The 13,121-nt window shown below is 41.1% G+C and overlaps 1 non-coding gene across 1 annotated transcript; it reads right to left on the bottom strand.

Moving 5' to 3' along the window:
- Nucleotides 1–12,425: 12,425 nt before the first annotated feature.
- Nucleotides 12,426–12,529, bottom strand: LOC147492634 (small nucleolar RNA R71). Its single transcript, XR_015200465.1, has one exon. It is a non-coding gene; the product is annotated as a small nucleolar RNA R71 (small nucleolar RNA).
- Nucleotides 12,530–13,121: the final 592 nt, after the last annotated feature.

Raw genomic sequence — 13,121 nt, 5'->3', positions numbered from 1 at the left:
GCCGATTTTGGCGTTTTTACGACTTTTTGTCCTTGCGCAGAGTTTGTCGCCCAGGTCGCTATGGTAGCTTCACTAGCCAACGTCGGCACCTAGATTTATCCGATTTGAGCTTCGAAAGTTTCCTGCCTCTTTATATGTAGGCCGATCCCCGTGACCGGTTACGTTCTTTTGGAAACTTCGGCTCTAGTCAGGCTTTGTTGGGCTTCACGGGGATTGAGTGGGAATTCCAAATATTCCCTTATTCTTGTACTTGGTAGCTTCACTAGCCAACATCGGCACCTAGATTTATCCGATTTGAGCTTCGGAAGTTTCCTGCTTCTTTATATGTGGGCCTGTTCTGCACTGGTTCTGTTCTTTTGGGAACTTCGGCTCTAGTCAGGCTTTGTTGGGCTTCACGGGGATTGAGTGGGAATTCCAAATATTCCCGTATTCCTGTACTTGGCAGCTTCACTAGCCAACGTCGGCATCTAGATTTATCCGATTTGAGCTTCGGAAATTTGCTGCTTCTTCATATGTGGGCTTGTTCCGCACTGGTTCTGTTCTTTTGGAAACTTTGGCTTCACGGGGTCGACTGGGAAACTCCAAATATTCCCGTATTCCTGTACTTCGATGCATGTTTTATCACTATATTCATTTTAATTGCGGAAACCTACAAAAGTACGAAAATATAATTATTACATGATTATTAAACACATAATCGACCAAAATGCTATGTCTCTCGGGGTTTAATATTACAGTTTTGGGTGCTTATCACACCACCCCCTTAACAGCACTTTGCTTGTCCTCAAGCAAAGAAGAGACATTAAAACGATAAGTGATCAAAAATGTGTTGTCTAAGCTAAATCTCATTTCAGCAGAGTCGCGGTTGCATTAACCGTATGCAACAAGAGGCTTGAACCACTAGGAATTCCCTAGTGGGACGAGTTATAGCCTCGTGAGAGTTTTCCGAGAAGATACTCACAAACTTCATTTATACTACAACGACTCAAGAATAACAAAGGCTTGTTTCCTTAATTAATCTCGTATCTAGACATCTCACTAGCAAGGGAAATAAGGATTTTATTCTTTCAAATTCAAGTTAATATACATACAATAATCGAAACATCTACGCATGAGCATGCATGTAGTGATCTAATAATAAAATGTACGAAAGCGGGGCCGTTTTCGGATCCTTTGGATAACGCCCTTAAGTAGGTTCTCACGTGTATGTGTCAAAACACAATTTCTCTCTTATTTTTCCACTCAAGCTTTGCTATCTCCGGTGTCGCGGTGGGCACACGCGTTTCCTCACATACTCAATGATAGTCGAGGAGGAGCCGGGTTCGAGAAGTCACAACTACTACTTATTATCACACTATCCTATCCCTAATTGAGCTAGAGGTTTTATTAGGTGTTATGGGGCTTAGGTGGTAGTGTAGAAGAAAATGGAATGGAAAATTCAAAAAAAACGATAAGTATGAGAGAATAAGGTCTTCGAGATATTTATACTAGAGAATCCTTATTTTCCATCCTGCTTTTAACATGGTTTCCACACTTGGATTTTTCAAGCTTTTGTATTCCCTTTTGATTTGATCTTTGGGGGGAATTCTAACCTTGATATTTCTTTTGATTTTTGGAAACATATTTCTATTTTCTTTTTCTTTTCTTCTGGCACAGGTAACTGATTTTGATTTGTGACAAAGTTTTTCTCTTCATTTTTCTGCACTTCATCCTATTTCTCATACTCATCATCTAGGTAGGCTTATTTAATTGTGGTTACTAGATGGGTAATGATTTTTTTGTGAAGTAGAAAGGATTAATGAAAGGTTCAGTGGGGCGACTAGCGGTAAAAAAATTTTTACAAAAGTCGAAATTGTTGGCTATATCGATCCAAAGAAGGCCTAAATTCTCGCCTAGGATTTGGGTAGTGATCAAGTAAGTAGACGTGTGAACTTCTCTATTCGGAAGAACTACTCCTCTGTGTCATTACTCATATATCATACATTTTGAGGCTTTTGGTTAGATTCTTACAGGATATGGAAACTAAGTTGTCTAACCGTGGGTCCCAGAAACTTACTGCTGTGTATATTTAATGATAGTCAGTGCATGAATGCTCATGAAAAGATGTAAAAACTATTGCATAATGATTAAATTAAGTTTCTAAGGACAAATCCTCGCCTCGATGCTAGGGGAGATTTCTAAATATTTTTCATCATAGAAAGGGAAACGAGAATTTGTCACTAAATCGTTTATTTAGACATTAAGTAAACTATATACAACTATGCATGCCTAATTTTTGCAAAAGGTTCTCACCACCCCAAACAGTTCGACACCGTGTCCTCAAAGTGTTAAGAGGAAGAAAGAGTATACCCGGTGAGGCTTTGAGCAAAAATAAAGTGACATCTTCCACGAAATTTATTGTAACACACTATATATTATACATCATAAAAGTAGAAGCACACCTTTGTTAGAGTAGCACACCTGTTAGGTCATTTATTTATTTCACATCAAAACATAAAACAAATATGTACATGCATCAACTCACATAGCCCCAACCTTGAACTGGGGGATAGTCCTTCCTTGCCTCGTCCCTATAGAAATGCCATTCCTTCAAGATCCCGCCAATCTATCATAGCTCTCCGGACTTCACTCCACTTCCTTTTCTTTGCATTGTCTAGATGAGCTATCATTTTATCATCATTAGGGAAAAGAACGAACTTTCTTAAGATACCTTGCGTATGTGTCCATGTCCCAAATCGCAAGGAATGAATTATCTTGTTTGTTGGACACATAGAGTTCGACCTTTACCCGCCTTTGAAAGGTGGCTGCAAACTTCGAGGGAAGTACGTCCTCACTATTCGCATCTTTATGAATCGGCGGGGTGATATAGTCTTGCCGAAAAAGACCGAGCCTTCTTAAGATTCTCAATTACTAGTTTCAGAATGTCGAAGGTGGTACGTTCTTGGGCCAATGCATGGAATGTCTTACACGTTGCCTTTGATGCCGTGGAAAATGCCAATCTCCCATGATGTTCGAAGAATAAATAACATGGCAGTTCCAACATTCATGGTCATAATCTTGGCTAGTGGAATAGTGAATTATAGCCATCGGCCAGCTTCGGCACGTTCTTTGACGTGGGCAAGGCCATCGCCATAGCGGGCAGCAAAATCTTCCCTAGAGTAGTCATTAAGGTCATTCTCTATCATGTATTGGATGGGGAGATCTGGCTGAAGAGGAGGAAGGTCTAGAGCCATAGCCACTGTTGGCTCATAAAAGGCGTGTCGGGTGTTACCAATACGTAGTGTAAACCCATTCAAAGGGAAACCCTGGACAGCTGGTAGATCTTTCATGTGATTATAAAAATAAGTTGCCAAACCGGGGGAGTATGTCTGCTCCGGGTGTAGAATGAGAGAGTTCCATCCAACTTGAGTGATGTAGTCTCTGAAAAGATGTCCATATGCTGGAGAATTCAGCAAAGAATGGAAAGATTGTTCTGGAATCATCTTTGGAGCTTCCATTGTGTGAAAAAAATGTGACCTGTTTAGACAAGGATAAACAAATATTAGAGCATGATGAGAATAATTAAGTAAAAACAAATTACCATACGAAAATTAAAAACTAGAAAGAAGATGATAAATAATATAAAATTGCAAAATTTAAATGGTTTTATTGGCCCAAGTAACGGCGAGGATCCTTTTGTGGGAGGGATCCGTTTATAAGATTTTCTATGCCGTCAATCCGCAAAAAGAAAGATGTTGCAATATTTTGCTTTACATGCGGTAAATCTCGGTGGTTCTCCATTATGAGAGTGTGATTTGCCAAGAATTGGTTGTGGCTGTGCAAGAATTGTGCTTGTTCCTCTTCGTTTATTGTCCTCAGGTCCTGAAATTCAAGAAGGCTGGTGATAATAATGTTCTGACGTTTGAATAATGTCATCAGTCCTTGTTGAATTAAGCGAAGCCCTTCCATGGGATTAAATACGTTGCATAATGCATTTTCATGAAAGATGTTGTCGGTGGAACAATCTTCGTTGGTTCCTGCACCGACATGGTTCTTTGCAACGTCGGGGTTCCAGAATCCGTTCCTACATACTGAGTGAATGGTAAGAATGTTAGTTGTTCGAATAGGTGTATGAGGAGAAGTACTAGAAAAACCCCAATGTATCATGATAAGTGTCACAATGGTTGGTAAAGGGGCTGCCTTTTTCCTGGCACGTGCGATCGCATTCCAGAGAAATTTTATAATGCAAAAATCATTGCAGTTAGTCTGCAATACCCAGAGTAAATGGAGGAGTGGTTTGGTTATTTCGGAAGTCTTAGATGTGCCTAGGACATTATGAGCTACCCATTGGATCACAGATAATTGGTTCTTTTGTAAAGATCGCTGATAAACAATACGGTTTTTCCGGTTGTATTCGCCGTGAAGGATAGTTGCAAACATCAGATGCCGGATATTATCGAAAGGTGAATCCTGAAGGTGTACTCCTTGGTTTGTAATAGGAATTTGAAGTACCTCAGAGATGATTTCCATAGTCAATTCATGCTCAAGATCCGTTAGCACGGACAAAGAATTGTCCGTTTGGAAATAACCGCTTTTATAAAATAACAAGACCAATTCTCTGAATAAAATGTTTGCTTATGGTGTAAAAGAGGGTACCATCCTCGACGTAATATTTCAGTGTCAAAAAAAGGATGAAAAAGACCATTTTGAAAATTTTCCATAAAATTTTGCTCAGGCACGAAACTTCGAGTGAGGGCCATTAAAGATGGAGTGGTGAAAAATTATTTTGGAAAAAGGGAAGTTAAATTTTTGAGGTGTCTATCCTTGGTATAAATAGGCACCCATCCGAAAATGTAAAAGATACGTTTCGAGGTGTCACAGGGTAGTTAGACCACGTGTATCTTCTAAGATATGCGCAAAAGTGGATGAAGTGTGGATGAGAAGAATAGGGCATGTGACAAGGAGTGCCCCTTTGTTTGTTTGTTTGTTTGTTTTTTTTTTTTTTTTTTTTTTTTGAAACGTAAGTAGAAGGACAAGGAAAATGTAGATATACTATCATAATAGGATGTAAGAACGTACAATGGTATGGAAACACAACATAATGATACGATGACTTAACTACAAACCTAAATATTATATAGAATTATATGCCACATTAACAACATGACTATAATAAAACAACCGAGCATGAAAACTTGAGTAGCATATTCAAGCTGCTGCTGCTCAAACTTTTGTAGTGCATCCATGAGTCTTGAACTTGGAGTGATCTAAAAACGTTTTTTAGAATAAGAAATGTAGAGGGAAGAATATGAAATGAGTGAATATGGAGGAAGAGTTGAACTTATTTATAGAAAGAAAATTGCCGTTTTCTGACCGTTTCCTGACCGTTTTCTAGATGTGGTCATGACCGTTTTCTGACCGTTTTTTAGTTGTGGTTCATGACCGTTTTCTGACCGTTTTTTGATGCGTTACCACTATCGGTTTATGAACGTGTTAGTTACGTTAAAATTTGTTGTTTAAGTATGACATATGAAATATATTTATATATATATGTATATAATTTATTATTAGCAATATATGTTCCTACCTATATACTATAATATTAGATATAGCTAATATAAAACTATTTAGGAACCATCTACTATTAAGCTAGAAAGTGAAAACACGTAAATAAAATGTCTGATATAATATTATACAAGACCGGAAAAAATAAATCTAGCTACTGATGATTCTCAGTGTTTGTAGCGTAATCTTCGGGGCCGCAGAAGAAGAACCGAGAGTCCTGCGGACGTCGTGCGATCTGAGCTCCCCGTGGAGGCTAACCGCTCCCCGATATCACCAAGAGTATCCATCACCGAGCCTGAATCGATCTTTGGCTCGCCATGAACATTCGGCTGAAACCGGTTCTCGCGAGTAAGCATATTGTCTCCTCGAATGCGATCATGGAGGCTCTCATTTCTCTTTGGAATTCACCCATGCTGTCTATCATCGACTCGTGGCGAGTGGTCATATCTGTCCTTAACTTCGCCCAAAGGTACGTCTCATCGATACCGGCGAGTGTACATGTCTCTCGGACCAATCATTCCCCGCATCACCGCACGTAGGGCCTCTATGGGTTGGGTGATCTTACTCATGGCAGTCTCATCAAAGTATGGTAGGTGAGAGGATCCTACGCTAGCGTGCTCGGCAGCCCTAGGTGCTGTGGGTTCCCAAGGGTCTTGTATGCATTTCTTAAACACCAGCATATTCTCATATTGTGGTATAGGGAGTAGAGGGGTGGCAGACAGAAAGCCCAGATTAATCATGACTTGCGTTACTAGAACGGCAAGGGGGGCTGACCTAAGAGTGGCATGTGTGATAATATCAAAAAGAAAGGTAACGATGCAGAAGTTACCCTTTCGCTCCTGGAGGATCCAAAGAAGGTGGAGGAAGGTCTTGTTGATGTCGGAAGGCTTCGAGGTGCCAATGACGTTCAGTCCCAGCCATTGAGTTACTGCTAGCTGGTTCCGTCGCAACCGGCCCTTGATACGCGCATTTCCGTCGATGTTGTACTCTCCCTCGATAAACGTGTTGAGCATTAGGTCGTAAGTCCGTGGGTACCGCGGACTCTTCTTGAAATGTCGATATGTGGTCGATCAGTGGAATGCCCGTGATCCCGGAGAGCAACACCGGTGTGACTTCGTGTCGCACACCCTCGACGGTGACCCAAAAATGGTCGCCATTAAAGCTTCCATTGTCGTAGAATTTCATCACCAAATCCTTAGAATAAAGCCCTCCATTGGCATATAACAAACTCTCCCATCCTCTAGACTGAATTTCGTGATCAAAGAATGGAGCAAACATCCCATTTTCAAACAAATTCCCAAATTTTTTTTCCACACAAATCCGTCTGTTTCCAACCATTGCTGATCTAAGAGGGAGGATGGCTATAGATTATTGATGAGGGGGAGAATTGGGATGATCTGACGGAAGAAAATTTTGATCGGAGCTGTGAGGGTCTCGCGCGAGACTTGGTTTTAGTGTGGGCCTGTCTCGTGCGAGACTGATTCGAGAGGGGGCAAGATCCGGTTTTTTAGGAAGACGAATCGTGGAATAGTGACGCGTGTTATCGGGTTGTTTGGGTTTAAATGGGCCGAGAAACCGATATTTGGGTTGGGCCAAAAAATTTCTCGAAGCCCAAATCAAGCCTAAAGCCTGATTTAAACCTAAAAATCTAAATGCGTACCCATGACTCGTTTGGACTCCGAATTGGACAAATGAGATATCGAAACGATCGGCACGAAAAATTCCATCCAATTGTATGAGTCATTCTTGAAAGTCACAATTTTTTTTTTTTTTTTTTTTTTTTTAAGGGTTTAATTTACATACAAGGGAGATATACGTGAAAAACACTGGATGTCCAGGGGAGTCACCATCTTAAATCATAGACAACTGTCATCTCGGCTCTGGAGCGAACCCAATCCAGCCAGACTGTGGCTTTACCTCTATGTATTATGGGGTTAGGGGTAGGACGGTACCGTGCGCGCTACGGTCTAATAAAATTGCCCTTTTTACATACGGCTATCCTCAAACCGCCCCAAGGGACTCAAAGTAACCAATTATAGGGTTGGTCTGGTGGAATCCATTGCCCGTTTGTGTTCCAAGTATGCAACTTCTGAGGTTTGACACGAATCCCTTGTGCAAAACTTAATGCAAAGGGAAAAGGTAACAAAATAAACATATTTACAAGGTGAGTCTTTTAACGTCAGATCCTCAAGACGAATCTAGTCTTTTAACGTCAGATTCTCAAGACGAATCCCATCCTGTGGGAGAAACGGCGCGGCAACGAAGATTATCCTGCGCAGCTGGTGTTAGACAAAAGTATACCTTAAACTGGCTAGTATCGGATAGGAAGTCCGGGCCTAGACAGAAGGGTGTTTGGCAATGCATACACCAGCCCATCCTTCGCGCACGTCGTTTACGAGCAAAAAGAACTACGACCATTTCCTATTAAGTGATGAGTGAGACTTACACCAAATGATTAGCTGAAGTTCGCGAGGTAGAGAGTAGAAAAGGGAAGAGAAGGAAGGAGGTGAAATTTTAGGTACCCATCGTTTACACGAGAAGCACGCTTTGCTCGTGTTACGTATCATACATTTATACTCCGCTCGTAAAAGAGCTTTAGGTGGACTAAGGTTCCGCTTGCAACCACACACTTTAAAGAACTTTGGAGATCATAAGATAGAAGATGGCCCGGCTACCAAAATGGCATACCCTCTATAGAAACAGGATCGAAAGTAAGCACGCCAAACGAAACATCTAGTCAGGTGTATCTTGGATTAAAGAAGAGTCCGCTTCAACATCCGGTGGCGTAATTAATGGTAATGTTTTAGGCGTTGTCCATTGACTTGAAATTATTTGTTATCTTTTGGATTAAGCAAAGAGATTGCCCCATAATGTTTCACAGTGACCAATGAAAGGACCGGACCATCGTGTTTTCAATTTACCGGGAAAGATGTGTAATCTAGAGTTGTGCAATAAAACTTTTGGCCAATTTTGAAATCCTTACGCGAAAATGTGCTTGTCGTGCACTCTTTTCATATTAGCTTTGTAGGATTTCAAGAGATCATAAGCATCACTCGAATCTCCTCCACTCATTTAATTATAGTTTTAAACTTCTCACCTGCCTCGATGATATTTGTAATTGAGGCTTTTGATGGCCCAAAAGGCACGATGCTCAAGTTCAACCGGCGGATGACAAGGTTTTCCAAAAACAATGCGGTAAGGAGACATCCCTATAGGTGTCTTAAATGCTGTTCGGGTATGCCCACAAGGCATCCGATAAAGCGGAGACCGATCCTTTCTTGATGGGTTGGCCGGTTTTTTCTCGAATAGACTTTATCTCTCTGTTGGAGACTTCCACTTGGCCACTTCGTTTGTGGGTGGTATGGAGTAGCAACCTTGTGAGTAACTCCATATTTCTTCATTAAAACCCAAAATTTTTGTTACAAAATGTATACCCCATCATCGATGATAGCTTTGGGAACACCAAAACGCGAGAAAAATGTTTTCTTTTACAAATCTTACGACGTCTTTATGGTCATTTGAGCGACATCATCGAGTGCCTCAATCCATTTGGACACATAGTCTACAACAACTAAAATGTATAGAAAACCTTGAGAAATAGGGAAGGGTCCCATAAAATCAATGCCCCAAACATCAAAAATTTCCACAATCAATATAGGATGTAGGGGCATCATATTTCGTTTGGTAATTTGACCTAGGTGTTGACAACGAATGCAAGCTACGCAATGTTAGTGTGCATCGCGAAAAAGGGTAGGCCAGTAAAAACCACATTGTAACACCTTGGCCGCAGTTTTTCTTTCCACTGAAATGACCTCCATAAAGATTGTTTATGGCAAAAGGATAATCGTCGGTGTGTTCCCGGTCGGGAATGCAGCGGCGAATGAGTTGGTCGAACAATACTTAAAGAGGTAGGGTTCATCCCAAAAATAATATTTTACGATGGATAAGAACTTTTTTTATGATCGGCGTGACCAAAAAGGAGGGGACTTCCTCAAGAACTAGGTAGTTAACGATATCCGCCACCATGGAGATGAGAAAATATAGTACAAGTATTAGATGCAGGAAGGAATCACCGATCGCCCGGAGAATCACTATCGATGTCACCAACCAGCTCGATAAATGGTCGGCTACGACATTTTCGTTCCTTTCTTGTCTTTGATTTCCGGGTGAATTCTTGTAAGAGAAGGATCTAAGCGGAACAATCGTTGTTTTCGTCCTTTTTCGAGTAAGTACCGAATTGCGGCATGGTCGTCATATATACTATGGTTGATGTTCCAACTAGGTAGGGGTGAAACTTATCCAAAGCATAGACAACAGCTAGGAACTCTTTCTCGGTTGTGGTATAATTACGTTGGCGTCGTTAAAGAGTTTTACTAGTGTAGTAAATGACAACGGGTTTGTCGTCCACGTCGTTGGCCTAGCGGCACCAATAGCAAAGTCGCTAAGCGTCACACATCGATTCGAATGGTTGAGACCAATCGGGGGTTGAATAATAGGAGCGGTAGTCGAGGCGGTTTTAGAGTATCAAAAGCTTGTTTGCAATTGAAATTAAAGTCGAATCTGCATCCTTAAGCGGGGAGATTGGTTAAGGTCGAGCAACTTTAAAAAAATCCCGAATGAATCTCCTGTAAAACCCGGTGGCCTAAAAGGCACGGATATCCCGAATGCGTGGGAAGGGTAGCGAAGAAATTTTAACAATTTTAGCCTTATCAACCTCTATCCCGTCTTTTGAAACAATATAACCTAGAACAAGTCCTTTGGTAACCATGAAATGACACTTCTCCCAATTGAGTACCAGATTTTTCTCCTCGCAACGTGTTAAAACTTTGGAAAGGTTGGATAAACAGTCGTTAAAGGAATTTCCGTAAATGGAAAAGTCGTCCATGAAGACTTCCATATAACGTTCCACTATATCACTAAAAATGTGAAGCATGCAGCGTTGGAAAGTGCACGGGGCATTACAAAGACCAAAAGCATTCGATGCGTATGCAAAGGTTCCAAAGGGACACGTGAAAGTTGTCTTTTCTTGATCGTAGGGATCAATGACAATTTGGAAGTATCCGAATAGCCATCAAGAAAACAGTAGTAAGCATGACCGGCTAAACGTTCTAGCATCTGGTCAATGAATGGGAGAGGGAAGTGATCTTTACGGGTTCTGGCATTAAGTTTGCGATAGTTAATGCAAATTCTCCATTTCACAGGAATGCGAGTGGAGATGCACTCACCACTTTCATTTTGCACAACTTGAATGCCGGACTTTTTGGGAACAACGTGGACAGGACTAACCCGGCTCTTCTGAATCAGTTTGCACCGAAGCGTTAGGGTCAAATAGTGGTACTGACTCTAATAACGCATGGACATCCCTTATGTACGAGTCATCGTCAAACTCCGGATTATCAAAAGAAAGAAATTGGTGTAATTAGGGATTAGGAATAACCAGATTGTTCTGCGAAGCAGTTCAATTTGGATTACGACGATTCGTCGTTAGTGGATTAAGTTGAGCTAAGGTGGAATCAATCCCCCTTTAACTCCTTATCATAGAATCGACGTAGTATTCCCATAGTTGGTTAAATAGTCGACTAGTTGCATCTTGTGGGTAGTTGCATCATAGTCTAGTTATTATTTCGTAAATCTCTAATTAGACTTAGAGTAGAGTAATTAGACTAGAAAACACAGCATGCGGAAGGACTAGGAGTGGAACGAACTTCCTACTCCACTATATCTGTTCAATAGATCGAGAGTAGAACAATCTTTGATAAATTTAGGCACTTAATTAAGTTTTAGTTTACTTACGTTTTGAGTTTTATCGTTCATTTCGTAGGTAAACATAATCTTTTTATGTTTATCAAATGGCGCCGCTGCCATCTTAGTTTCACTTTTGCATTGTTTTCGTAGTATAAGTACTCTTTTTAAAGTCCCATTTCACCCACCCACCCTTGTTCGATTCTAACTGTGGTTGTCTTTTTCAGCATTAAACTTCCTCGAAAAAAATTGCCGCGGGCGCACTCAAAATGTAAATGTGCGCTAAAAGTTCTTGGAAAGCACCACCGACCAGCCCAAACCGAAGCGTGACCGGCTCAAACATCAGAACTTCGAAGTTTACACCGAGTGCACTGGCGCCCAAAGTGAGCGCACCCGCGCCCTGAGCTGAATTTTGCCGAATTTCCACACGTTTGATTCGAACCTCGATTTTTCAAGTTTTTCGTGTTCTAACTTGTTATATACACCGAACACGCGTAAACAAGATGCTATTCATAAACGAAGAAAGGGCCTTGTCAGGTATTCCTTTCTTCCACACCTCGCATCTCTCGTTAGAGGTTTATACTAGTATATCGGGATTGTTTGGAGTGTTGGCGTGTTTAGCTAAGTTTGGTCTTAGCCTTGTATGAGATTAAGGTATGGTCGAACAAAACACCGAACGTAATTACACGCGACAACATCACAAACAAGTCTATCTAGTATACCACCCACTACACCTCTAGCTACTATTTCACACACACCACCGATATAATGCCCAAGAAGGAGAGACTCCTTTCTCTCTGCTTCTACAAAAAACTTGGCGATACCCCCCAAATCTTGCATCGTTCTAGCGACCCGGTGGGGATTTTGAATCCCCCAAATATTTTAATTTGTTACCTGTTTTTCATGGTTTAGACCATGAAAAACCTTATCAGCACATGCGTAGGATTGAACGAGTCCTAACAACATTCCACCATCCTACGGTTGGTGCGAAACAAATTAAACTGAGGGTATTCCCTTTCACATTAGCCGATAAGGCGGCGTCTTGGTTAACTGCCCAAGCGCCTAATTCCATGGACTCGTGGGCTAAACTTGTTTAGCTATTTATGGAACATTTTTACCCACCCCTAAAGATGGATGAGATGCTTTCCAAGATTCATTTCTTTCGACAAAATCCTCATGAATCATTTTCAGAGGCTTGGAATCGTTTCACCGATCTCCTTATAGAGTGTCCACATCATAGCCTAGCGAAAGACACGTTAGTTCGTGCCTTTTTCAAAGGACTTCTACACCACCATAAAGAAGTCCTTGACATAATGAATGGGGGTAGTTTCTTAAGTAAAGGAGCCTCGGAGGCTTATAAATTTTTAGAGGATCAAACTAAGCGAAATAACAACTGGGGGGTAGTGACGATATCCACCGCTTTGCTAGTTCTTCTAATACAGTTAAGGCCGCCGGTATGTTTGAAATTAAACACGATCCCGAGCTTAAAACTCTAATCGAATCACTCACTAAAAAGGTAGAGGCCATTTCTGTTCAACAAAAGTCTATCCCCGTCATGAATGTAAGTTCAAATCCATGTAGTTTCTGTTGGAGTCCTGAGCATCCCGACTCCCACTATCCTATAGCCTATGAACAGGCTTGTTCCATTAATAGTGAACCTAACGCCCCTTGGAGACAAAATCCCAACTTCGGTTGGAGAAATAAAAAACACGTCACACCTCCAGGGTACAATAATCAATATGTTAGGCCAACGCACAGTTATAACCAAGCTCCACCACGACATAGACAGGGTCAGGGTAATTATAATAATTATAACAACCAAGTGCAACCTCGAC

Source organism: Coptis chinensis, chromosome 6, assembly GCF_015680905.1.
Source record: "Coptis chinensis isolate HL-2020 chromosome 6, ASM1568090v1, whole genome shotgun sequence".
Taxonomy (NCBI): Eukaryota; Viridiplantae; Streptophyta; class Magnoliopsida; order Ranunculales; family Ranunculaceae; genus Coptis; species Coptis chinensis.
This window is presented reverse-complemented; position numbering and strand designations above follow the sequence as displayed.